Source organism: Heptranchias perlo, chromosome 35 (genome assembly GCF_035084215.1).
Source record: "Heptranchias perlo isolate sHepPer1 chromosome 35, sHepPer1.hap1, whole genome shotgun sequence".
Classification (NCBI taxonomy): domain Eukaryota; kingdom Metazoa; phylum Chordata; class Chondrichthyes; order Hexanchiformes; family Hexanchidae; genus Heptranchias; species Heptranchias perlo.
The window spans coordinates 6,424,339-6,448,818 of NC_090359.1; the positions used below are offsets into that span (position 1 = coordinate 6,424,339).

The 24,480-nt window shown below is 46.6% G+C and overlaps 7 non-coding genes across 7 annotated transcripts; all 7 read right to left on the reverse strand.

Annotated features, from left to right (window-relative positions):
- Window positions 1–11,260: 11,260 nt before the first annotated feature.
- trnal-aag (transfer RNA leucine (anticodon AAG)) lies at window positions 11,261–11,343 on the reverse strand. Its single transcript has one exon. It is a non-coding gene; the product is annotated as a tRNA-Leu (tRNA).
- Window positions 11,344–14,653: 3,310 nt separating this feature from the next.
- On the reverse strand, window positions 14,654–14,735 carry trnal-aag (transfer RNA leucine (anticodon AAG)). Its single transcript has one exon. It is a non-coding gene; the product is annotated as a tRNA-Leu (tRNA).
- A 1,609-nt stretch (window positions 14,736–16,344) lies between these two features.
- Window positions 16,345–16,426, reverse strand: trnal-aag (transfer RNA leucine (anticodon AAG)). Its single transcript has one exon. It is a non-coding gene; the product is annotated as a tRNA-Leu (tRNA).
- Window positions 16,427–18,050: 1,624 nt separating this feature from the next.
- Window positions 18,051–18,132, reverse strand: trnal-cag (transfer RNA leucine (anticodon CAG)). The gene has a single exon. It is a non-coding gene; the product is annotated as a tRNA-Leu (tRNA).
- A 1,624-nt stretch (window positions 18,133–19,756) lies between these two features.
- trnal-aag (transfer RNA leucine (anticodon AAG)) lies at window positions 19,757–19,838 on the reverse strand. Its single transcript has one exon. It is a non-coding gene; the product is annotated as a tRNA-Leu (tRNA).
- Window positions 19,839–21,463: 1,625 nt separating this feature from the next.
- trnal-uag (transfer RNA leucine (anticodon UAG)) lies at window positions 21,464–21,545 on the reverse strand. The gene has a single exon. It is a non-coding gene; the product is annotated as a tRNA-Leu (tRNA).
- Window positions 21,546–23,169: 1,624 nt separating this feature from the next.
- Window positions 23,170–23,251, reverse strand: trnal-aag (transfer RNA leucine (anticodon AAG)). The gene has a single exon. It is a non-coding gene; the product is annotated as a tRNA-Leu (tRNA).
- Between the last annotated feature and the right edge of the window lie 1,229 nt (window positions 23,252–24,480).

Here is a 24,480-nt window from a genome sequence, read left to right on the forward strand (position 1 = left end):
CTGCGTTCAATTTCGATATCCTCTTGAAGTCTATCACGATCCTCCTCACTGTTCACTATAATTCCAAGGTTTGTGTCATCTTGAAATTTGGAAATTGTGCCCTGTACACCCAAGTCCAAGTCATTAATAAATATCAAAAAGGGCAGTGGTGCGAGCACCGACCTGTGGGGAACATTACTGTACACCTCCCTCCAATCCGACAAACAACCGTTCATCACTCCTCTCTGGTTCCTTTTCCTGATGTAATTTTGTATCCATATTGCTACTGCTCCTTTTATTCTATGGGTATCAATTTTGATGACAAGGCTATCATAAGGCACTTTATTAATCGCGTTTTGAAAGTTTACATACACCACATCAATCGCATTGACCTCAGCATCCTTCTCCGTGACCTCATCAAAAACTCTGTCAAGTTAGTTCAATACGATTTGCCTTCAACAAAAGGCCAAATTTCTACCAGAAGCTCGAGCCTCATTGATTGAGGTTGCGAATTGCCCAGGAACAGGGATGGGATTCCGGGTGCCTCTTATTTATTTCCCCATAAATTACAAACGAATGGGACAAAGGTGGAAGTTCCACCGAGATTTGAACTCGGATTGTTAGATTTGAAGTCCAGACTGCTCACCATTACACCACGTAACTCATTTATTAAAACAAGCGGCCCCCTCCCTTCAAAGATACTGGGCTCCTTTATCAGCATCGCCATGGCGCTGCATCATTGACTGCACGAGGCTCATGCAAACGTCTGCCATCAGCAAAAGTGCAAACACTGGTCAATCCCAACCTGCCATTTCGGCTCCGCCCTTTCTCATCCATACTTTCAGCTTCCCCACTTTTCCTTCTGAAAAGTATAAATGCTGAGCCAATCACACAGCTGCTGTCAAATCCATCGGTTCCCTCGTTGCTGCTTCTGTTTCACACTGCTCAGCGCAGCTTGTCGTGTTGAATAATCAGTTCATAAACATTGCAAGGCACTGATGCATGAAGTTCGGGGTGAAAAGAAAATAGCTCGATCCTCACTGATGGATGTGGAGATCCCGGTGATGGACTGGGTTGGACAAATGTCAAGACTCTGATAACACCAGGTCATAGTCCAACAGCTTTATTAGAATCACAAACTTGTGATTCCAATAAAGCTATTCGACTATAACCTAATGTTGTAAGACTACTCACTGATTGAATCTGCGAACTCCCCACCAACAGGGAGAGCGAGATTCAACCAGACCGCTTCACCAACAGCTCAGGATCCCCACTCTCGAATCCAGCTGCTGCAAGCCGCTGTTTAACGGAGAAGCCACACGATGCCATGTCAAAAGCAACGGTTTCCGCAGTTTAGCGGTTATCACGTTCACCTCACATGTGAAAAGTCTCTGGTTTGATCGCAGGCGGGAACGTTATTTGGGAATTTGCTCTTGTGAAAAGGGGGTGATAATTCGTTGTTCCTTTTAAATTTAGCAACGGCTGCACCACTTTCCTGGTCTCATAAACACTGAACATTTTAACCAGACTCTTAAAACACAGTATTGAAAATGAGAACGGATGAAAGTTCATCACATGCAAACACAATAACTTACTCACGTGTCACTCTCACTCGGTAACCATGTTCGTATTTTCGTCAGCCAGTTTGCAGAACGTTATCGCTTAATTCATAGCGATTACAACAATTATTTATCTTTCACAGGGTTTCATCAGTTTCGTGCATTCATTTCATAAAGTTCATCACTGTTCTGTGAAAATTATTTTTCTGACCGGGAATCGACCCACACCGCGGCGGTAAAAGCCCCGAATCCAAACCACCAGATGCCGCGCAATGGGTCGACACGAAGAACAAATTAAAAAGCAGAAACAGAAAATGTTGAGAACGCTCAGCAGGTCAGACAGCATCTGTCGAGAGAGAAACAGAGGGAACCTTTCAGGTCGGTAACCTTTCATCAGAACTCGCTCCACAGATGCTGCCTGACCGGCTGAATGTATCCAACATTTTCTGTTTATATTTCAGATTTCCAGCACATTGCTTTTGAAATTAAAGTGTAGCCCAAGTTGATGAAAGTTGCACCAGTGAAAATCCTGGGTGGATATTTAGAAGATGCGACATTGGGAAGGGCTGGACTGCGATTCGAACAGTCCTCCACCCAAAGCTCGGGGAAGTCATTGAAATTTCAAAGAGGACTTGGGACGGGAAAGGAACTATAGGCTCACGTGATCGGTCGTTGGTATTCGGAATGCCCAAAATGCAGTCCCCACTGCTCTGATTACCCGAATCAGACAAATAGTAATTCACAACACAGGACAAATCCATTTGATTTTAGTTTTGGAAAACATTTCACGACAGCAGCTGTCCACCATCAGTTTACTTTTCCAAACTAAAGGGTGTGAAGCTGGCACGAGTGATGATCTGTGCTGTATTATTTCTGAGCAGCAGACTCACCTTGTCCATGAATGCCTACTTGATGGAAGGCGCAGTCCCAATTGGTAGAGGGGATCGGTTTCTCGAGCTGTGATTCATCATCATCTATTTCAGTAATATTCCGGTTTGATGAAATTGAGATGAAATGAAACGAGCAGGTCCAACGAGCCGGTCTGTAACACTACACGGCATTTCGAAAGTTGTCTCTTGCACTTACAGTGAAGCGGACGGCAGTTTTCAATCTTAAACCAGCAGGTTAGGTGGCGCAGTAAATAGTGCAGATGGGAGCAGAAAGTAGTGAAGGGACATTGATGATTAAATGAGAGGGAAAAAGTATGACAGATGGAGTTCAATGTGGAGAAGTGTGATATAATCCACTTGGAATCTTAAAAAGATCTGAATCAGAGTATTTTCTATATGACGAGAAACTAGGAACTAAGGAGGGGCATAGAGGTTCAGGGGTCAATATCCATGAAGCACTAAAAACTAGCAGACAAGTACAAAAAATAATTGATGGAATGTGAGCCTTCATCTCAAGGGGCTGGAATAAAAAGCGTGGAAGTTATGCTACGGATGCATTAAGCTCTGGTTCGACCACATCTGGAGTACAGCATTCAGTTCAGGGCACCGTACCCCAGGAGGGACATATTGGCCTTGAATGGGGTGTAGAATAGATTCACCAGAATGATACTGGGGCCAAAAGGGTTAAATTATGAGGACAGGTCGTGCAGACTAGACGTGTAGTTTCTTGATTATAGGCGATTAAGGGGCGATCTAATTGTAATGTTTAAAAAGATAGGGTGGAGAGAGAGAGGCAATTTCCTTCGGGGGTGTCTCGAACAAGGGGGCTTAACCTTAAAATTAGAGCAGGGCCTTTCAGGGGTGATGTCAGGAAACACTTCTTCACAGGAAGGGTAGCGGGACTCCCACACACTGTGCAGGGCCCAGGCTGTTTTTGGTCAGTGTGCTGAGTGCCACACACCCTGGGGGATTGGCTCAGTTACACATCTCCTGGCTCTCTGAAATGTTTCACTCATCTCAAATCTCCGCGGTCAGACTGCCGATTGTTTATTGATCAGGAAGATGGCTGTTAATAATCTGAGAGACAGTGAAGAGGTGAGAACAGAGCAGCAGGGAATGATCCCAGAACAATAGGAACCAGCAGCTCGCCGTCTGGTCCCTGTGTCAGGGACAATACACAACACCTCAGCTCTTGACCAGGAACAGAGAGCTGCTGTTAACGTGGCCCAGTCCTCGCAAACTGCTGGAATTGTCGGATGGAAAACAGGATTTTCGTCTCGGAGGCTGCTTTTGGGGCTCAGTGGCTCATCGAAAGAATGATTTTTATTGAAGAGCAGGGCTCTTCTCCATCACAGACTGATACTGTACAGTGCATGGCAGAGTAAAGCTCCCTCAACACTGTGCCATCAAACACTGCGGGGGCAGGTGCAACAAGTGTCAGATCAAGATTAAATCTCCCTCTATACAGTCACAGAGGATGTCATTTGTGATTTTGATAAGGGCCATTTCAGATCTGTGGCAGGGGTGGAAACCTGATTGGACGGATGTGTGGGAAAGATGGACACGGATTTGCGAGGTGACAACACGTTCAAGGACTTGAGAGGAAAGGGAGGTTGGAGATGGTGTGGTAGTTTGCATGGTCAGATGGTCAAGGTGCGTCTTTTGAGAAGAAGGGTGATGACAGCAGATTTGATAGGGAGGAGGACAGTCCCTGAGGAGAGCGAACCGTTATCAGTGTCAGCTCACATGGGGCCAGGAAGGGAGGTTGGGTGTCCAACAGTTTGGTGGAAATAAGTTCGAAGCATCAGGAGGTGGGTCTCATGTTCAAAATGAGCTCAGAGAGGGAATGAGGAGAGAGAGGAGAGAAACTTAGTGCGCTCGGGGAACGGAGGGAAGTGGCAGAGGCAGCTGTACTGATGGTCTCAATCGAAGTGACAAAGAAGTCTCTGAGCTTCTCGCACTCACTTCGTTGAATAAAATCTCTCCTCATCCCACCGTGACTGTTTTCCAATTTATCTTAGATGTGTGTCCTCTGGTTATTGAAGCTCCCATTACTGGAAACAGTTTCTCCTTATTTACTCTATCAAAACCTTTCATAATTGTGAACATCTCCATTAAATCGCACCATAAACTTCTGGGTGGAGTCTCAGTGCCGTTCCTGGTGGCTTTTCCATCGGTTCTCATATTGTCTTCCGGTTCGGGCTCCTTGTTGGTATACAATTAACGCGATTTCGACTCCAGGTGTTGGATTAGTCAACTTTTCGCCCCAGCCTTCCAATTTGCCTGCAGTGTGGGCTGTGGCTTCTTTTTCCTCCCTCGCTTCTGTGTCTGTCCCACAATCACACTCAGAAATGAGGCAGACCACAGCTATTAAAGTGACCAAAAACCCAAAACCATAAGCTGAAGTGAAGCAGCTATTCATGGCCAAGTGTTTGACTACAATCCTTCATTATCATTTACTGTAAAATCTGAGTCTCAGTGAAACACACACAGAACATTTTGTAAACACTCTGCCAGTCGGGCCCCATCTGTGGAGAGAACGGACCAATTAACTGAGAGCCTCAATGTGACGAGGAACGAGACACGGCCCCCTGTGAGAAAAAAAGAACTTGCATTTGCACAGGACCTTTCACATCCTCAGGGCATCCCAACTCACTTCACTGGAAGTTCAATCATTATCGTTTTATACGAGAACGCAGCAGCCTCGATGTGTACAGCAAGATCCCATAAACCGTGATGAGATATTGAGCAGACCTCCTGTTTGTTGGGTGTTGATGGTTGAGGGAAGAATGTTGGCCAGGAAACCGGTAGAATTCTCTGATCTTCACAAATTGACACGGGACCTTTACACCTCGGAGCAGAAAGAAGGGACCCACATTAAACACCTCATTCAAATGACAGCAACTCTCACAATGTAGCTCCCTCTCAGCACGACACAGTCAGCCTGGATCACATATCCCAGAGCTGGAACTGGAGCTGGAACCCACACCCAACCAAACACCAGCCTGACTCCCTGGTATTACTCTCACCCCTGGCTAGTCATGAACCACACTGTGCCACTCCCAGAGTAACTGATGACCACAGCCTCAGCTCCGGGTCCCGGTCTGAACCATTGCCGCAGCCTGTTATCGCTCTTTGAAAGTGGCGTGGGATTCCAGCGTTCATTCTGTGATGTGCATTGGGGCAGTGGGACGAGGTGGATTGCTCAGGAATAGAGCCGGTACTGACTCGATGGGTCAAATGACATCCTTCCGTGCTGTGACCCTTCTATGATTCTATGATTCCATGTGGGTTGAGAGGGATACATGGAAGTATTCAGAGATGGCCTTATCCATGATTGACACGATCAGGAGTAGAGAGGCCACGTGAGATGGCAAGGTCGAAGGGGTGGCCGTGAATATGCGTCGGGGAGTTTCTATGCAGGGAGAGATTAAGTGAGGATAAAGTATCACACAATAGACCTGTTTGCAAAATTGAAGCCCATGGGATTAAAGGTCAGTGGCAGCGTGGACACAAAATTGGCTGAGGGGCAGAAAACAGAGAGTAGTGGTGAACGGTTGTTTTTCAGACTGGCGGCAAGGAAACAGTGGTGTTCCCCAGGGCTCGGAAATAGGACCACTGCTCTTTTTGATATATATTAATGAACGGGGCTTGGGTGTACAGGGTATAATTTCAAAGAATTTGCAGATGACACGAAACTCAAAAGTGTAAAAAAACAACGTAAAGGATAGTGAAGGACTTCAGTAATACATAGACAGACTGACGAAATGGGCAGAAACATGGCACATGAAATTTAATGCTATGAATTGTGAAATGATACATTATGGTAGAAAGAATGAGGGGAGGCAATATAAACTAAATGGTGCAATTTCAAAGGGAGTGCAGTAATAGCGAGACCTGGGATGCATGTACACAAATCTTTGAAGGTGGCAGGACAAGTTGAGAAGGCTGTTAATGAAGCAAATGGGGTCCTTCTCTTTATTAATTGAGGCATAGGATAAAAATGAAGGAATTCATACTAAACCTTGATAAAACACTGGTTAGGCCTCAGCTGGAGTATTCTATTCAATTCTGGGCACCAAACATTAGGAAGGATGTCAAGGCCTTAGAGAGGATGCAGAGGAGATTTACTAGAGTGGTGCCATGGATGAGGGACTTCAGTTGTATGGAGAAACTGAAGAATTGGGGTTGTTCTCCTCAGATCAATGAAGGTTAAGGGGAGGTTGGATAGAGATGTTCAAAATCATGAAGCGTTTTGATAGAGTAAATAAGGAGAAACGTTCCAGTTGCAGTCGGGCAGTAACATCGCAGGTTCGATACAGATTAAAGCTCCTGGCAAAATGTCCCATCAAACACTGTCAGGGCAGGCACGGCACGGGATAGATACAGATTAAAGTTCCCTCTGAACTGCCCCATTGAACATTCCCAGGAAAGGTACAGCACGGGTTATATGAAGAATGAAGCTCCCTCTACACTGTTAAATCAAACACTCCCAGGGCAGGTGCAACACAGGTGAGATACACAAAATGATTCCTCTACTCAGTGCAGATTAGATCTCGCCAAATATTTCAGATACAAGGTGGCTTTGCTGGACACTCTGCTGTTGTCTTTCCATATCTCTTCACTGAGTTATGCCTCTCACAATCGCCATGTCCTGGTCTCTCTGCATCTCTGGACTCAGTTGCACCGCTCTCCACCTCCCTCTTCGGGTGTCTCTCTGCATCTCTGGACTCAGTTGCACTGCCCTCTTCCTCCCTCTTGGGGTGTCTCTCTGCATCTCTGGACTCAGTTACAGCGCTCTCTACCTCCCTCTTCGGGTGTCTCTCTGCATCTCTGGACTCAGTTAAACTGCTCTCTTCCTCCCTCTTCGGGTGTCTGTCTGCATCTCTGTACTCAGTTACACCGTTCTCTAACTCCCTCTGCTGATGTCTCTCTGCATCTCTGTGTTCAGTTACACCGCTCTCTACCTCCCTCTGCTGGTGTCTCCCTGTGTCACTCGATCCGTTCTGTTCTGTGTGATGCAAATGGACAATGAGACGGCTGATTAAAAACATGTGGTGCAGTGACTCACACGGACAGAGAGAGACTCAGGCTGAGTGAAGCACAGGGACATTTCCATCGGCTGCAGACTGCACGGCGTTACAAGGGGACATGGGAATGTGTGGAAATCTGGGGATCAAAAAAGGAATGGTGCAGATTGGGAGAAACGAGCAGAACAGATGGGGAGCATGGGGTGAAATCATCGGAAGACAGGTTAAAAACAGATAAGTAACAGAAAAACAAACAGAAGGTTAAAATGAAGAAAAGAAACTTATGAAATAGGACAATGGACGTGATTGAATGAAAGAAGGATCCTAAAGAAAATGAGTTGTCTCAAAAACAGCTTTTTATTTTTTTTCGCCTTTCCGCTCAGCTCAGGTGTGTGGGATGGAAGAGAAGCCAGGTTGACTCTTCACTGCCCTCTGGAGTGTCCGAAAGGCAGCCAATCGGATCAAAACAGCGGTTCTTTTAATTGGAGTCAGGTGACTGCAGGTTGTGCATAAAATCTCGTGATTGAAATGTGGTTTTCTTGCATTTTGACCGTTGAGTCGACGATTTTCCATTGAACGAATCAAATAAATGGGCTTTCTGAGCAATATTCATGCGACGAGGTGGCCGAGTGTTTGAGGTGATGGATTCCTAATCCATTGTGCTCTGCACGCATGGTTTTGTATCTCATCCGCGCCATTATTGCATTTACCGTTTGATGTGTAGGTTCCTTCCTGAAATTCAACCAGAAGTCTTGGGCCTCGCTCCAATCCGAAGCCACGGTGGATGAATTTTGCATTGCTCGCTGATCTCTGCTCAAATCAGCAAGGTCCTGATTGTTGCACGGAGGTTTTGCGAGTGTTCGATGTGAATAACGTGAAGTATCAATAAAGTGCACAATGACGCCCCGGTAAAGCGAGTATCTGTCCACAGATAATACCTGACCTGCTGAGTGTTGCCAGCAGTTTCTGGATTTATTTTTGAGCTTTCACGATAGCCGTTTTCATGACAACTTGAAACTTTACTCAAGGGCGCAGCTTCAAGCACAACTTTCTTGAGCTCTACTCACACACAACATCGCTCTTTACTTTCCTACACACTCGCTTTAAAATCTGGCTTATCCGCACACAGCTTCCTGCGCCACGAAAATTGGAAACATCTTTCGCTCTTGACCTGCAATCGCTCCTTTTTCACCACAGGCGCTCTTTACATTTATCCTCTACTCGATTCAATCCCATGTTTAAACAGAACTATGAAGATCAAGGCGGAACACTTCCGATCTTCCTGGGCCGCCCCAACTTGCCAAATGTGCACCTCTCAACCGCCACTCGCAGCTCTGCAGCGCTGCCCGTCGGTCACGCAACTCAACTGCTGAAAGAAAAAATCCAAAAAGCATCAAAACAAAATCCAGTTATTCAGTTACCATCACCTGGATCACAAGATTCGACAACTAAAATTCGTGAACAATCGGGCGGCTGTCTTTCCAGAGGCCAGCCCTGCTTTCATCGTGTTTGTCTGTCGAGCGGTCACGCAGATCGAAATGTATCGACTGGTTTCAAGGCGCAAATGAACATTGGTGCGAATCGGACATCTGCCCAATGGAAACAGTGGTCGCAGCAGAACAAACTTAAAGGCGTGAGATCATGAAAGTGAATGCTGGAGTCGGCAATGCCGCAGGAAAGTTTCCATGAAGTGGAAGGAAGATAGGAAAGGCGGCATATTGGCTGTGGAAGGAAGAAAAAGTGGGGAAAACAGGCCAGTTTGAACTGTGGAGCATCAAGTACAGGCATGTGAGAGTGCTGGATTTGAAGGAATGGTTAGGTTTTTGCCAGCAACAAAAAATATTTCTTTTTTGTGCAAAATATTGATTTCTTGCTGCATTCTATTAGTGTATGTGGTAGAGAACAAAAGAGGTAATCGAAACTATACTGCAGCTCGTATTCAAACCGAACAAACTGCGACCTCAACGCAGAGCATGGACGAGGATCCGATCAAGGGGAAGCGCATCAGGTGGGGCAGTCATGCCCGAACAACAGCAATGTCGCGCCCGGTGCTGCTTGGAAAAGAAGGATGTTTGGTGATGAGGAAAAAATAGCAAGCACTTTACACGCTGGCAGCGGTTGGATTCGAACCCACGCCCCCGAAGAGACTGGAGCCTTAATCCAGCGCCTTAGACCTCTCCGCCACGCTACCACCTGTGAACGTGCTGCCTTCAGAATCTGATATCTGGTGATTGAAATGTGGTTTTCTTGCATTTTGACCTTTGAGTCGAGGAATCAAATAAATGGGCTTTCTGAGCAATATTCATGCGACGAGGTGGCCGAGTGTTTGAGGTGATGGATTCCTAATCCATTGTGCTCTGCGCGCATGGTTTTGTATCTCATCCGCGCCATTATTGCATTTACCGTTTGATGTGTCGGTTCCTTCCTGAAATTCAACCAGAAGTCTTGGGCCTCGCTCCAATCCGAAGCCACGGTGGATGAATTTTGCATTGCTCGCTGATCTCTGCTCAAATCAGGAAGGAAAAATTGGTGCACGGAGGTGTTGCGAGTGTGCGATGTGAATAACGTGAAGGATCAAGAAAGTGCACAATGACGCCCCGGTAAAGCGAGTATCTGTCCACAGATAATACCTGACCTGCTGAGTGTTGCCAGCAGTTTGTGGATTTATTTTTGAGCTTTCACGATAGCCGTTTTCCTGACAACTTGAAACTTTACTCAAGGGCGCAGCTTCAAGCACAACTTTCTTGAGCTCCACTCACACACAACATCGCTCTTTGCTTTCCGACACACTCGCTTTAAAATCTGGCTTATCCGCACACAGCTTCCTGCGCCACGAAAATTTGAAACACCTTTCGCTCTTGGCCTGCAATCGCTCCTTTTTCGCCACAGGCGCTCTTTACATTTATCCTCTACTCGATTCATTCCCATGTTTAAACAGAACTATTAAGATCAAGGCGGAACACTTCCGCTCTTCCTGGGCCGCCCCAACTTGCCAGATGTGCACCTCTCAACCGCCACTCGCAGCTCTGTAGCGCTGCCCGTCGGACACGCAACTCAACTGCTGAAAGAAAAAATCCAAAAAGCATCAAAACAAAATCCAGTTCTTCAGTTACCATCACCTGGATCACAAGGTTCGACAAGTAAAATTCGTGAACAATCGGGCGGCTGTCTTTCCAGAGGCCAGCCCTGCTTTCATCGTGTTTGTCTGTCGAGCGGTCACACAGATCGAAATGTATCGACTGGTTTCAAGGCGCAAATGAACATTGGTGCGAATCGGACATCTGCCCAATAGAAACAGTGGTCGCAGCAGAACAAACTTAAAGGCGTGAGATCATGAAAGTGAATGCTGGAGTCGGCAATGCCGCAGGATAGTTTTTGTGAAGTGGAAGGAAGAAAGGAAAGGCGGCATATTGGCTGTGGAAGGAAGAAAAAAGTGGGGAAAACAGGCCAGTTTGAACTGTGGAGCATCAAGTACAGGCATGTGAGAGTGCTGGATTTGAAGGAATGGTTCGGTTTTTGCCAGCAACAAAAAATATTTCTTTTTTGTGCAAAAGATTGGTTTCTTGCTGCATTCTATTAGTGTATGTGGTAGAGAACAAAAGAGGTAATCGAAACGATACTGTAGCTCGTATTCAAACCGAACAAACTGCGACCTCAACGCAGAGCATGGACTCGGATCCGATCAAGGCGAAGCGCATCAGGTGGGGCAGTCATGCCCGAACAACAGCAATGTCGCGCCCGGTGCTGCTTGGAAAAGAAGGATGTTTGGTGATGAGGAAAAAATAGCAAGCACTTTACACGCTGGCAGCGGTGGGATTCGAACCCACGCGCCCGAAGAAGACGGGAGCCTTAATCCAGCGCCTTAGACCGCTCGGCCACGCTACCACCTGTGAACGTTTTGCCTTCAGAATATGATATCTGGTGATTGAAATGTGGTTTTCTTGCATTTTGACCTTTGAGTCGAGGAATCAAATAAATGGGCTTTCTGAGCAATATTCATGGGACGAGGTGGCCGAGTGTTTGAGGTGATGGATTCCTAATCCATTGTGCTCTGCACGCATGGTTTTGTATCTCATCCGCGCCATTATTGCATTTACCGTTTGATATGTCGGTTCCTTCCTGAAATTCAACCAGAAGTCTTGGGCCTCGCTTCAATCCGAAGCCACGGTGGATGAATTTTGCATTGCTCGCTGATCTCTGCTCAAATCAGCAAGGAAAAATTGGTGCACGGAGGTGTTGCGAGTGTCAGATGTGAATAACGTGAAGTATCAAGAAAGTGCACAATGACGCCCCGGTAAAGCGAGTATCTGTCCACAGATAATACCTGACCTGCTGAGTGTTGCCAGCAGTTTCTGGATTTATTTCTGAGATTTCACGATAGCCCTTTTCCTGACAACTTGAAACTTTAATCAAGGGCGCAGCTTCAAGCACAACTTTCTTGAGCTCTACTCACATACAACATCGCTCTTTACTTTCCGACACACTCGCTTTAAAATCTGGCTTATCCGCACACAGCTTCCTGCGCCACGAAAATTTGAAACACCTTTCGCTCTTGGCCTGCAATCGCTCCTTTTTCGCCACAGGCGCTCTTTACATTTATCCTCTACTCGATTCAATCCCATGTTTAAACAGAACTATTAAGATCAAGGCGGAACACTTCCGATCTTCCTGGGCCGCCCCAACTTGCCAAATGTGCACCTCCCAACCGCCACTCGCAGCTCTGTCGCGCTGCCCGTCGGTCACGCAACTCAACTGCTGAAAGAAAAAATCCAAAAAACATCAAAACAAAATCCAGTTCTTCAGTTACCATCACCTGGATCACAAGATTCGACAAGTAAAATTCGTGAACAATCGGGCGGCTGTCTTTCCAGAGGCCAGCCCTGCTTTCATCGTGTTTGTCTGTCGAGCAGTCTCGCAGATCGAAATGTATTGACTGGTTTCAAGGCTCAAATGAACATTGGTGCGAATCGGACATCTGCCCAACAGAAACAGTGGTCACAGCAGAACAAACTTAAAGGCGTGAGATCATGAAAGTGAATGCTGGAGTCGGCAATGCCGCAGGAAAGTTTCCATGAATTTGAAGGAAGAAAGGAAAGGCGGCATATTTGCTGTGGAAGGAAGAAAAAGTGGGGAAAACAGGCCAGTTTGAACTGTGGAGCATCAAGTACAGGCATGTGAGAGTGCTGGATTTGAAGGAATGGTTTGGTTTTTGCCAGCAACAAAAAATATTTCTTTTTTGCGCAAAAGATTGATTTCTTGCTGCATTCTATTAGTGTATGTGGTAGAGAACAAAAGAGGTAATCGAAACTATACTGTAGCTCGTCTTCAAACCGAACAAACTGCGACCTCAACGCAGAGCATGGACGAGGATACGATCAAGGCGAAGCGCATCAGGTGGGGCAGTCATGCCCGAACAACAGCAATGTCGCGCCCGGTGCTGCTTGGAAAAGAAGGATGTTTGGTGATGAGGAAAAAATAGCAAGCCGCTGGCAGCGGTGGGATTCGAACCCACGCCCACGAAGACACTGGAGCCTTATTCCAGCGCCTTAGTCCGCACAGCCACGCTACTACCTGTCAAAGTTGCGCCTTCAGAATCTGATATCTGGTGATTGAAATGTGGTTTTCTTGCATTTTGACCATTGAGTCGAGGATTTTCCATTGAACGAATCAAATAACTGGGCTTTCTGAGCAATATTCATGCGACGAGGTGGCCGAGTGTTTGAGGTGATGGATTCCTAATCCATTGTGCTCTGCACGCATGGTTTTGTATCTCATCCGCGCCATTATTGCATTTACCGTTTGATATGTCGGTTCCTTACTGAAATTCAACCAGAAGTCTTGGGCCTCGCTTCAATCCGAAGCCACGGTGGATGAATTTTGCATTGCTCGCTGATCTCTGCTCAAATCAGCAAGGAAAAATTGGTGCACGGAGGTGTTGCGAGTTGAAGATGTGAATAACGTGAAGGATCAAGAAAGTGCACAATGACGCCCCGGTAAAGCGAGTATCTGTCCACAGATAATACCTGACCTGCTGAGTGTTGCCAGCAGTTTCTGGATTTATTTTTGAGCTTTCACGATAGCCCTTTTCCAGACAACTGGAAATTTTACTCAAGGGCGCAGCTTCAAGCACAACTTTCTTGAGCTCTACTCACACACAACATCGCTCTTTACTTTCCGACACACTCGCTTTAAAATCTGGCTTATCCGCACACAGCTTCCTGCGCCACGAAAATTTGAAACACCTTTCGCTCTTGGCCTGCAATCGCTCCTTTTTCGCCACAGGCGCTCTTTACATTTATCCTCTACTCGATTCAATCCCATGTTTAAACAGAACTATTAAGATCAAGGCGGAACACTTCCGATCTTCCTGGGCCGCCCCAACTTGCCAAATGTGCATCTCTCAACCGCCACTCGCAGCTCTGTCGCGCTGCCCGTCGGTCACGCAACTCAACTGCTGAAAGAAAAAATCCAAAAAGCATCAAAACAAAATCCAGTTCTTCAGTTACCATCACCTGGATCACAAGATTCGACAAGTAAAATTCGTGAACAATCGGGCGGCTGTCTTTCCAGAGGCCAGCCCTGCTTTCATCGTGTTTGTCTGTCGAGCGGTCACGCAGATCGAAATGTATCGACTGGTTTCAAGGCGCAAATGAACATTGGTGCGAATCGGACATCTGCCCAATAGAAACAGTGGTCGCAGCAGAACAAACTTAAAGGCGTGAGATCATGAAAGTGAATGCTGGAGTCGGCAATGCCGCAGGATAGTTTCCATGAAGTGGAAGGAAGAAAGGAAAGGCGGCACATTGGCTGTGGAAGGAAGAAAAAAGTGGGGAAAACAGGCCAGTTTGAACTGTGGAGCATCAAGTACAGGCATGTGAGAGTGCTGGATTTGAAGGAATGGTTAGGTTTTTGCCAGCAACAAAAAATATTTCTTTTTTGTGCAAAAGATTGGTTTCTTGCTGCATTCTATTAGTGTATGTGGTAGAGAACAAAAGAGGTAATCGAAACGATACTGTAGCTCGTATTCAAACCGAACAAACTGCGACCTCAACGCAGAGCATGGACGAGGAGACGATCAAGGCGAAGCGCATCAGGTGGGGCAGTCATGCCCGAACAACAGCAATGTCGCGCCCGGTGCTGCTTGGAAAAGAAGGATGTTTGGTGATGAGGAAAAAATAGCAAGCACTTTACACGCTGGCAGCGGTGGGATTCGAACCCACGCCCCCGAAGAGACTGGAGCCTTAATCCAGCGCCTTAGACCGCTCGGCCACGCTACCACCTGTGAACGTTCTGCCTTCAGAATATGATATCTGGTGATTGAAATGTGGTTTTCTTGCATTTTGACCTTTGAGTCGAGGAATCAAATAAATGGGCTTTCTGAGCAATATTCATGCGACGAGGTGGCCGAGTGTTTGAGGTGATGGATTCCTAATCCATTGTGCTCTGCACGCATGGTTTTGTATCTCATTCGCGCCATTATTGCATTTACCGTTTGATGCGTCGCTTCCTTCCTGAAATTCAACCAGATGTCTTGGGCCTCGCTCCAATCCGAAGCCACGGTGGATGAATTTTGCATTGCTCGCTGATCTCTGCTCAAATCAGCAAGGAAAAATTGGTGCACGGAGGTGTTGCGAGTCTAAGATGTGAATAACGTGAAGGATCAAGAAAGTGCACAATTACGCCCCGGTAAAGCGAGTATCTGTCCACAGATAATACCTGACCTGCTGAGTGTTGCCAGCAGTTTCTCGTTTTTTTTTGAGCTTTCACTATAGCCGTTTTCCTGACAACTTGAAACTTTACTCAAGGGCGCAGCTTCAAGCACAACTTTCTTGAGCTCTACTCACACACAACATCGCTCTTTACTTTCCGACACACTCGCTGTAAAATCTGGCTTATCCGCACACAGCTTCCTGCGCCACGAAAATTTGAAACACCTTTCGCTCTTGGCCTGCAATCGCTGCTTTTTCGCCACAGGCGCTCTTTACATTTATCCTCTACTCGATTCAATCCCATGTTTAAACAGAACTATTAAGATCAAGGCGGAATACTTCCGATCTTCCTGGGCCGCTCCAACTTGCCAAATGTGCACCTCTCAACCGCCACTCGCAGCTCTGCAGCGCTGCCCGTCGGTCACGCAACTCAACTGCTGAAAGAAAAAATCCAAAAAGCATCAAAACAAAATCCAGTTCTTCAGTTACCATCACCTGGATCACAAGATTCGACAAGTAAAATTCGTGAACAATCGGGCGGCTGTCTTTCCAGAGGCCAGCCCTGCTTTCATCGTGTTTGTCTGTCGAGCGGTCACGCAGATCGATATGTGTCGACTGGTTTCAAGGCGCAAATGAACATTGGTGCGAATCGGACATCTGCCCAATAGAAACAGTGGTCACAGCAGAACAAATTTAAACGCGTGAGATCATGAAAGTGAATGCTGGAGTCGGCAATGCCGCAGGATAGTTTCCATGAAGTGGAAGGAAGAAAGGAAAGGCGGCATATTGGCTGTGGAAGGAAGAAAAAGTTGGGAAAACAGGCCAGTTTGAACTGTGGAGCATCAAGTACAGGCATGTGAGAGTGCTGGATTTGAAGGAATGGTTCGGTTTTTGCCAGCAACAAAAAATATTTCTTTTTTGTGCAAAAGATTGATTTCTTGCTGCATTCTATTAGTGTATGTGGTAGAGAACAAAAGAGGTAATCGAAACTATACTGTAGCTCGTATTCAAACCGAACAAACTGCGACCTCAACGCAGAGCATGGACGAGGATACGATCAAGGCGAAGCGCATCAGGTGGGGCAGTCATGCCCGAACAACAGCAATGTCGCGCCCGGTGCTGCTTGGAAAAGAAGGATGTTTGGTGATAACGAAAATATAGCAAGCAATTTACATGTTGGCAGCGGTGGGATTCGAACCCACGCCCCCGAAGAGACTGGAGCCTTAATCCAGCGCCTTAGACCGCTCGGCCACGCTACCACGTGTCAAAGCTCTGCCTTCAGAATCTGATATCTGGTGATTGAAATGTGGTTTTCTTGCATTTTGACATTTGAGTCGAGGATTTTCCATTGAACGAATCAAATAAATGGACTTTCTGAACAATATTCATGCGACGAGGTGGCCGAGTGTTTGAGGTGATGGATTCCTAATCCATTGTGCTCTGCACGCATGGTTTTGTATCTCATTCGCGCCATTATTGCATTTACCGTTTGATGTGTCGCTTCCTTCCTGAAATTCAACCAGAAGTCTTGGGCCTCGCTCCAATCCGAAGCCACGGTGGATGAATTTTGCATTGCTCGCTGATCTCTGCTCAAATCAGCAAGGAAAAATTGGTGCACGGAGGTGTTGCGAGTGTAAGATGTGAATAACGTGAAGGATCAAGAAAGTGCACAATTACGCCCCGGTAAAGCGAGTATCTGTCCACAGATAATACCTGACCTGCTGAGTGTTGCCAGCAGTTTCTCGTTTTTTTTTGAGCTTTCACTATAGCCGTTTTCCTGACAACTTGAAACTTTACTCAAGGGCGCAGCTTCAAGCACAACTTTCTTGAGCTCTACTCACACACAACATCGCTCTTTACTTTCCGACTCACTCGCTGTAAAATCTGACTTATCCGCACACAGCTTCCTGCGCCACGAAAATTTGAAACACCTTTCGCTCTTGGCCTGCAATCGCTGCTTTTTCGCCACAGGCGCTCTTTACATTTATCCTCTACTCGATTCAATCCCATGTTTAAACAGAACTATTAAGATCAAGGCGGAATACTTCCGATCTTCCTGGGCCGCCCCAACTTGCCAAATGTGGACCTCTCAACCGCCACTCGCAGCTCTGTCGCGCTGCCCGTCGGTCACGCAACTCAACTGCTGAAAGAAAAAATCCAAAAATCATCAAAAAAAAATCCAGTTCTTCAGTTACCATCACCTGGATCACAAGATTCGACAAGTAAAATTCGTGAACAATCGGGCGGCTGTCTTTCCAGAGGCCAGCCCTGCTTTCATCGTGTTTGTCTGTCGAGCGGTCACGCAGATCGAAATGTGTCGACTGGTTTCAAGGCGCAAATGAACATTGGTGCGAATCGGACATCTGCCCAATAGAAACAGTGGTCACAGCAGAACAAATTTAAACGCGTGAGATCATGAAAGTGAATGCTGGAGTCGGCAATGCCGCAGGATAGTTTCCATGAAGTGGAAGGAAGAAAGGAAAGGCGGCATATTGGCTGTGGAAGGAAGAAAAAGTGGGGAAAACAGGCCAGTTTGAACTGTGGAGCATCAAGTACAGGCATGTGAGAGTGCTGGATTTGAAGGAATGGTTCGGTTTTTGCCAGCAACAAAAAATATTTGTTTTTTGTGCAAAAGATTGATTTCTTGCTGCATTGTATTAGTGTATGTGGTAGAGAACAAAAGAGGAAATCGAAACTATACTGTAGCTCGTATTCAAACCGAACAAACTGCGACCTCAACGCAGAGCATGGACGAGGATACGATCAAGGCGAAGCGCATCAGGAGGGGCAGTCATGCCCGAACAACAGCAATGTCGCGCCCGGTGCTGCTTGGAAAAGAAGGATGTTTGGTGATGAGGAAAAAATAGCAAGCACTTTACACACTGGCAGCGGTGGGATTCGAACCCACGCCCCCGAAGAGACTGGAGCCTGAATCCAGCGCCTTGGACCGCTCGGCCACGCTCCCACGTGTCAAAGCTCTGCCCTCAGAATCTGATATCTGGTGATTGAAATGTGGTTTTCTTGCATTTTGACCTTTGAGTCGAGGATTTTCCATTGAACGAATCAAATAAATGGACTTTCTGAACAATATTCATGCGACGAGGTGGCCGAGTGTTTGAGGTGATGGATTCCTAATCCATTGTGCTCTGCACGCATGGTTTTGTATCTCATTCGCGCCATTATTGCATTTACCGTTTGATGCGTCGCTTCCTTCCTGAAATTCAACCAGATGTCTTGGGCCTCGCTCCAATCCGAAGCCACGGTGGATGAATTTTGCATTGCTCGCTGATCTCTGCTCAAATCAGCAAGGAAAAATTGGTGCACGGAGGTGTTGCGAGTCTAAGATGTGAATAACGTGAAGGATCAAGAAAGTGCACAATTACGCCCCGGTAAAGCGAGTATCTGTCCACAGATAATACCTGACCTGCTGAGTGTTGCCAGCAGTTTCTCGTTTTTTTTTGAGCTTTCACTATAGCCGTTTTCCTGACAACTTGAAACTTTACTCAAGGGCGCAGCTTCAAGCACAACTTTCTTGAGCTCTACTCACACACAACATCGCTCTTTACTTTCCGACACACTCGCTGTAAAATCTGGCTTATCCGCACACAGCTTCCTGCGCCACGAAAATTTGAAACACCTTTCGCTCTTGGCCTGCAATCGCTGCTTTTTCGCCACAGGCGCTCTTTACATTTATCCTCTACTCGATTCAATCCCATGTTTAAACAGAACTATTAAGATGAAGGCGGAACACTTCCGATCTTCCTGGGCCGCCCCAACTTGCCAAATGTGCACCTCTCAACCGCCACTCGCAGCTCTGTAGCGCTGCCCGTCGGTCACGCAACTCAACTGCTGAAAGAAAAAATCGAAAAAGCATCAAAACAAAATCCAGTTCTTCAGTTACCATCACCTGGATCACAAGATTCGACAAGTAAAATTCGTGAACAATCGGGCGGCTGTCTTTCCAGAGGCCAGCCCTGCTTTCATCGTGTTTGTCTGTCAAGCGGTCACGCAGATCGAAATGTGTCGACTGGTTTCAAGGCGCAAATGAACATTGGTGCGAATCGGACATCTGCCCAATAGAAACAGTGGTCACAGCAGAACAAATTTAAACGCGTGAGATCATGAAAGTGAAGGCTGGAGTCGGCAATGCCGCAGGATAGTTTCCATGAAGTGGAAGGAAGAAAGGAAAGGCGGCATATTGGCTGTGGAAGGAAGAAAAAGTTGGGAAAACAGGCCAGTTTGAACTGTGGAGCATCAAGTACAGGCATGTGAGAGTGCTGGATTTGAAGGAATGGTTAGGTTTTTGCCAGCAACAAAAAATATTTATTTTTTGTGCAAAAGATTGATTTCTTGCTGCATTCTATTAGTGTATGTGGTAGAGAACAAAAGAGGTAATCGAAACTATACTGGAGCTCGTATTCAAACCGAACAAACTGCGACCTCAACGCAGAGCATGGACGAGGATACGATCAAGGCGAAGCGCATCAGGTGGGGCAGTCATGCCCGAACAACAGCAATGTCGCGCCCGGTGCTGCTTGGAAAAGAAGGATGTTTGGTGATGAGGAAAAAATAGCACGCACTTTACACGCTGGCAGCGGTGGGATTCCAAACCACGCCCCCGAAGAGACTGGAGCCTTAATCCAGCGCCTTAGACCGCTCGGCCACGCTACCACGTGTCAAAGCTCTGCCTTCAGAATCTGATATCTGGTGATTGAAATGTGGTTTTCTTGCATTTTGACCTTTGAGTCGAGGATTTTCCATTGAACGAATCAAATAAATGGTCTTTCTGAGCAATATTCATGCGACGAGGTGGCCGAGTGTTTGAGGTGATGGATTCCTAATCCATTGTGCTCTGCACGCATGGTTTTGTATCTCATCCGCGCCATTATTGCATTTACCGTTTGATGTGTCGCTTCCTTCCTGAAATTCAACCAGATGTCTTGGGCCTCGCTCCAATCCGAAGCCACGGTGGATGAATTTTGCATTGCTCGCTGATCTCTGCTCAAATCAGCAAGGAAAAATTGGTGCACGGAGGTGTTGCGAGTGTAAGATGTGAATAACGTGAAGGATCAAGAAAGTGCACAATGACGCCCCGGTAAAGCGAGTATCTGTCCAAAGATAATACCTGACCTGCTGAGTTTTGCCAGCAGTTTCTGGATTTATTTTTGAGCTTTCACTATAGCCGTTTTCCTGACAACTTGAAACTTTACTCAAGGGCGCAGCTTCAAGCACAACTTTCTTGAGCTCTACTCACACACAACATCGCTCTTTACTTTCCGACACACTCGCTTTAAAATCTGGCTTATCCGCACACAGCTTCCTGCGCCACGAAAATTTGAAACACCTTTCGCTCTTGGCCTGCAATCGCTCCTTTTTCGCCACAGGCGCTCTTTACATTTATCGTCTACTCGATTCAATCCCATGTTTAAACAGAACTATTAAGATCAAGGCGGAATACTTCCGATCTTCCTGGGCCGCCCCAACTTGCCAAATGTGCACCTCTCAACCGCCACTCGCAGCTCTGTAGCGCTGCCCGTCGGTCACGCAACTCAACTGCTGAAAGAAAAAATCCAAAAAGCATCAAAACAAAATCCAGTTCTTCAGTTGCCATCACCTGGATCACAAGATTCGACAAGTAAAATTCGTGAACAATCGGGCGGCTGTCTTTCCAGAGGCCAGCCCTGCTTTCATCGTGTTTGTCTGTCGAGCGGTCACGAAGATCGAAATGTGTCGACTGGTTTCAAGGCGCAAATGAACATTGGTGCGAATCGGACATCTGCCCAATAGAAACAGTGGTCACAGCAGAACAAATTTAAACGCGTGAGGTCATGAAAGTGAATGCTGGAGTCGGCAATGCCGCAGGAAAGTTTCCATGAAGTGGAAAGAAGAAAGGAAAGGCGGCATATTTGCTGTGGAAGGAAGAAAAAGTGGGGAAAACAGGCCAGTTTGAACTGTGGAGCATCAAGTCCAGGCATGTGAGAGTGCTGGATTTGAAGGAATGGTTAGGTTTTTGCCAGCAACAAAAAATATTTCTTTTTTGTGCAAAAGATTGATTTCTTGCTGCATTCTATTAGTGTATGTGGTAGAGAACAAAAGATGTCATCGAAACTATACTGCAGCTCGTATTCAAACCGAACAAACTGCGACCTCAACGCAGAGCATGGACGAGGATACGATCAAGGCGAAGCGCATCAGGTGGGGCAGTCATGCCCGAACAACAGCAATGTCGCGCCCGGTGCTGCTTGGAAAAGAAGGATGTTTGGTGATGAGGAAAAAATAGCAAGCACTTTACACGCTGGCAGCGGTGGGATTCGAACCCACGCCCCCGAAGAGACTGGAGCCTAAATCCAGCGCCTTAGACCGCTCGGCCACGCTACCACCTGTCAAAGCTCTGCCTTCAGAATCTGATATCTGGTGATTGAAATGTGGTTTTCTTGCATTTTGACCTTTGAGTCGAGGATTTTCCATTGAACGAATCAAATAAATGGTCTTTCTGAGCAATATTCATGCGACGAGGTGGCCGAGTGTTTGAGGTGATGGATTCCTAATCCATTGTGCTCTGAACGCATGGTTTTGTATCTCATCCGCGCCATTATTGCATTTACCGTTTGATGTGTCGCTTCCTTCCTGAAATTCAACCAGATGTCTTGGGCCTCGCTCCAATCCGAAGCCACGGTGGATGAATTTTGCATTGCTCGCTGATCTCTGCTCAAATCAGCAAGGAAAAATTGGTGCACGGAGGTGTTGCGAGTGTAAGATGTGAATAACGTGAAGGATCAAGAAAGTGCACAATGACGCCCCGGTAAAGCGAGTATCTGTCCACAGATAATACCTGACCTGCTGAGTGTTGCCAGCAGTTTCTGGAATAATTTTTGAGCTTTCACAAGAGCCGTTTTCCTGACAACTTGAAACTTTACTCAAGGGCGCAGCTTCAAGCACAACTTTCTTGAGCTCTACTCACACACAACATCGCTCTTTACTTTCCGACACACTCGCTTTAAAATCTGGCTTATCCGCACACAGCTTCCTGCGCCACGAAAATTTGAAACACCTTTCGCTCTTGGCCTGCAATCGCTCCTTTTTCGCCACAGGCGCTCTTTACATTTATCCTCTACTCGATTCAATCCCATGTTTAAACAGAACTATTAAGATCAAGGCGGAATACTTCCGATCTTCCTGGGCCGCCCCAACTTGCCAAATGTGCACCTCTCAACCGCCACTCGCAGCTCTGTAGCGCTGCCCGTCGGTCACGCAACTCAACTGCTGAAAGAAAAAATCCAAAAAGCATCAAAACAAAATCCAGTTCTTCAGTTACCATCACCTGGATCACAAGATTCGACAAGTAAAATTCGTGAACAATCGGGCGGCTGTCTTTCCAGAGGCCAGCCCTGCTTTCATCGTGTTTGTCTGTCGAGCGGTCACGCAGATCGAAATGTGTCGACTGGTTTCAAGGCTCAAATGAACATTGGTGCGAATCGGACATCTGCCCAATAGAAACAGTGGTCACAGCAGAACAAATTTAAACGCGTGAGATCATGACAGTGAATGCTGGAGTCGGCAATGCCGCAGGATAGTTTCCATGAAGTGGAAGGAAGAAAGGAAAGGCGGCATATTGGCTGTGGAAGGAAGAAAAAGTTGGGAAAACAGGTCAGTTTGAACTGTGGAGCATCAATACAGGCATGTGAGAGTGCTGGGTTTGAAGGAATGGTGAGGTTTTTGCCAGCAACAAAAAATATTTCTTTTTTGTGCAAAAGATTGATTTCTTGCTGCATTCTATTAGTGTATGTGGTAGAGAACAAAAGAGGTAATCGAAACTATACTGTAGCTCGTATTCAAATCGAACAAACTGCGACCTCAACGCAGAGCATGGACGAGGATACGATCAAGGCGAAGCGCATCAGGTGGGGCAGTCATGCCCGAACAACAGCAATGTCGCGCCCGGTGCTGCTTGGAAAAGAAGGATGTTTGATGATGAGGAAAAAATAGCAAGCACTTTACACGCTGGAAGCGGTGGGATTCGAACCCACGCCCCCGAAGAGACTGGAGCCTTAATCCAGCGCCTTAGACCGCTCGGCCACGCTACCACCTGTCAAAACTCTGCCTTCAGAATCTGATATCTGGTGATTGAAATGTGGTTTTCTTGCATTTTGACCTTTGAGTCGAGGATTTTCCATTGAACGAATCAAGTAAATGGGCTTTCTGAGCAATATTCATGCGACGAGGTGGCCGAGTGTTTGAGGTGATGGATTCCTAATCCATTGTGCTCTGCACGCATGGTTTTGTATCTCATCCGCGCCATTATTGCATTTACCGTTTGATGTGTCGCTTCCTTCCTGAAATTCAACCAGATGTCTTGGGCCTCGCTCCAATCCGAAGCCACGGTGGATGAATTTTGCATTGCTCGCTGATCTCTGCTCAAATCAGCAAGGTCCTGATTGGTGCACGGAGGTGTTGCGAGTGTGAGATGTGAATAACGTGAAGTATCAAGAAAGTGCACAATGACGCCCCGGTAAAGCGAGTATCTGTCCACAGATAATACCTGACCTGCTGAGTGTTGCCAGCAGTTTCTGGATTTATTTTTGAGATTTCACGATAGCCCCTTTCCTGACAACTTGAAACTTTACTCAAGGGCGCAGCTTCAAGCACAACTTTCTTGAGCTCTACTCACACACAACATCGCTCTTTACTTTCCGACACACTCGCTTTAAAATCTGGCTTATCCGCACACAGCTTCCTGCGCCACGAAAATTTGAAACACCTTTCGCTCTTGGCCTGCAATCGCTCCTTTTTCTCCACAGGCGCTCTTTACATTTATCCTCTACTCGATTCAATCCCATGTTTAAACAGAACTATTAAGATCAAGGCGGAACACTTCCGATCTTCCTGGGCCGCTCCAACTTGCCAAATGTGGAACTCTCAACCGGAACTCGCAGCTCTGTAGCGCTGCCCGTCGGTCACGCAACTCAACTGCTGAAAGAAAAAATCCAAAAAGCATCAAAACAAAATCCAGTTCTTCAGTTACCATCACCTGGATCACAAGATTCGACAAGTAAAATTCGTGAACAATCGGGCGGCTGTCTTTGCAGAGGCCAGCCCTGCTTTCATCGTGTTTGTCTGTCGAGCGGTCACGCAGATCGAAATGTATCGACTGGTTTCAAGGCGCAAATGAACATTGGTGCGAATCGGACATCTGCGCAATGGAAACAGTGGTCGCAGCAGAACAAACTTCAAGGCGTGAGATCATGAAAGTGAATGCTGGAGTCGGCAATGCCGCAGGAAAGTTTCCATGAAGTGGAAGGAAGAAAGGAAAGGC